Below are 2,223 nucleotides of genomic sequence, written 5' to 3'. Positions count from 1 at the left end.
GACTTAGTCCCAAACGGCATGGCCACACCGTTTGGACTAGGTCCCAAACGGTGTAACGGTGTGGCCATGTCGTTTGGGATTTGAACTGGGATAAAAATGGTGTTGTCTGTTTTTTTGCCTCTTGAACGGTGTGGCCACACCGTTTGGGACTAAGTCCAAACAGTGTGGCCATGTCGTTTGGGATTTGAACTTGGTTAAAAATGGTGTTGTCTGTTTTTTTGCCTCTTGAACGGTGTGACCACACCATTTGGACTTAGTCCCAAACGAAGTCCAAACGGTGTGGTCACACCATTCAAGAGGCAAAAAAACAGATCTTTTGTGTTTTGGCAAAAACATTGCGTACTGCATTAGATTTTTGTGTTTTGGCAAATAACATTGGGATTTTTGTTGATAACATTGGGATTTTTGTGTTCTGCATTAGATTATTAATAGAGATACTTCGCTGTGACATTTTAAAATGCGCAAGTTGTCGGAGAGCACAAGAAGAGCCATTGAATGGATATAAACTGAGATCTAAGCAAAGCACAGACGCGCAGCCCTGGTAAGTAGTATAATTGTTTACTCCATTGACAGCAGATGTCCTATTAAATTCAATGCCTGCTAATAGCAGAAACATAACCAAAGGCCATTCTTTGGCATGCCGTTTTACTAGATCTTTCACCAAAAAACCGTGAACATCAAAAGAATGACAAGTAAATTTGTTGTTGACAAACGTTGGCATTTTACTGGTGGTATAGTATCTGCATCAATGCATCATATCAACTTACGGAACAAAATTGCAAGTGGGCGCGCTTGTGTAACAACAGTAACATTTATAATAAGCACATCAAAATGCTTTATGCAATCCCAAATATTATTGTTCTGTATTACAACATTTAAGCACATTAGAATGAATTAGCAACAAGTATAGCCTGCCTGCACCTAGCTTTGGCTTGCTCAAGCCTTTTACTCCAAGTTTCAGCTCTCTTCAACTTCTCCACCTTCTTTCAACACTTCTGCTTCTTCTCTCGCTCTTTCCACGACAATTTCCCCCGTTGTAGCTAATAACTCAATTTTGACGCACTTTCTTCGAATGGTGCATAGTCAAGGTGGCAGTGATACTGTGGCATCTTGTGGAACTGTAGTAGTCAGAAACATAATCGCAGAGAATGATGAAAAGACTGAAGATCGACTGATGCAAAGTCGAGGGGCTGGAAACGAACAGATGAGTAGGCAATATTTTTACCTAAAGCAAAGCTTTGCCTCCAGATTCTCCATTTCTCCTTGAGCCATACTTCTCTTTTCTACAACATCAATGAGATTAGAACTCAGTCTAATTAAACTCCCCAAAAGTAACCTAAACCAGCAATATTGAACTTTGAAAATAAAAAGGGAGAAAGAAGTTATCAAAAAAAGCACCGGTCTATCATTATGATGTTTCCTATCTAGAGCCTAGAAGGCAACATTAGATACTATCCAATGGACATAATGATGCAATAGAACACAACCCTCGACACAGTTCTACTTAACAACACTTGATAAAACTCTAACAAGGCTGCCATATCTAAACCACTCTTAACAAGTCCAGACATCAATGAAGTCCATGACACAACATCTGGGACCAATATAGAATCAAATATTCGACACGCAGATAAAATATCATTAGAACTAGTGAACAAATGAATCAACGAGTTTTGAATAAAACTATACTTACAATCGACAGATTACGTATTATTTTTCTCCGGACAATTTCTCGAGTCATGGTTAGCAATCAGTCCACATCTGTGACACTTTCTTCCTGAATTGTTTAGGGCTATCTCTTTGGGGGATTTCCATCTATCCGCTTTCTTCTTCCCCCTCCCTTTTGTTTGAGAAATGTTGGGATTCAAAATCAATAGCTGAAATAAAGACCGAATTAAAATAAATATTTATATCAAATTAAACACCGAATTAAACACTAAATTTATATCAAATTAAACATTCAAATAAAAAAACCTGTGATGTATTAACCGAAGGTATCGAAGGCTCTGCAACTTCTCAAGGTCTCCTTCAGTAGGAAGTCTCATTAAACTTTGAAATTCCAATAGCCATTTCACCAATCTTTTCAATAAAATATGAATAACCCTCAAAAGTATCGCGGCGATCGTAGTTTTCACTTGAGAAGCAACCTTGATAGAATGAGCCACTCTCAAAGGTTCATTTGAGACATTCCCTACCACAAATCCATTATCAAACTCCGCTCTA

The 2,223-nt window shown here is 38.3% G+C and overlaps 1 long non-coding RNA gene across 2 annotated transcripts; it reads right to left on the bottom strand.

Moving 5' to 3' along the window:
- Positions 1-956: 956 nt before the first annotated feature.
- LOC147511478 (uncharacterized) lies at positions 957-2,010 on the bottom strand. 2 transcript variants are annotated; one of them, XR_015217000.1, is made up of 4 exons: positions 1,975-2,010; positions 1,694-1,877; positions 1,226-1,283; positions 957-1,118 (listed from the first exon to the last, which is right to left on the bottom strand). It is a non-coding gene; the product is annotated as an uncharacterized LOC147511478 (long non-coding RNA). The 2 variants fall into 2 exon arrangements; XR_015216999.1 differs by lacking the exon at positions 1,975-2,010 and having other exon boundaries at positions 1,694-1,959.
- Between the last annotated feature and the right edge of the window lie 213 nt (positions 2,011-2,223).

This window comes from Coptis chinensis, chromosome 3 (assembly GCF_015680905.1).
Source record: "Coptis chinensis isolate HL-2020 chromosome 3, ASM1568090v1, whole genome shotgun sequence".
In the NCBI taxonomy this organism is placed as follows: Eukaryota; Viridiplantae; Streptophyta; class Magnoliopsida; order Ranunculales; family Ranunculaceae; genus Coptis; species Coptis chinensis.
The sequence above is the reverse complement of the archived record's forward strand: the minus strand, read 5'-3'. Positions and strand labels throughout refer to the sequence as shown.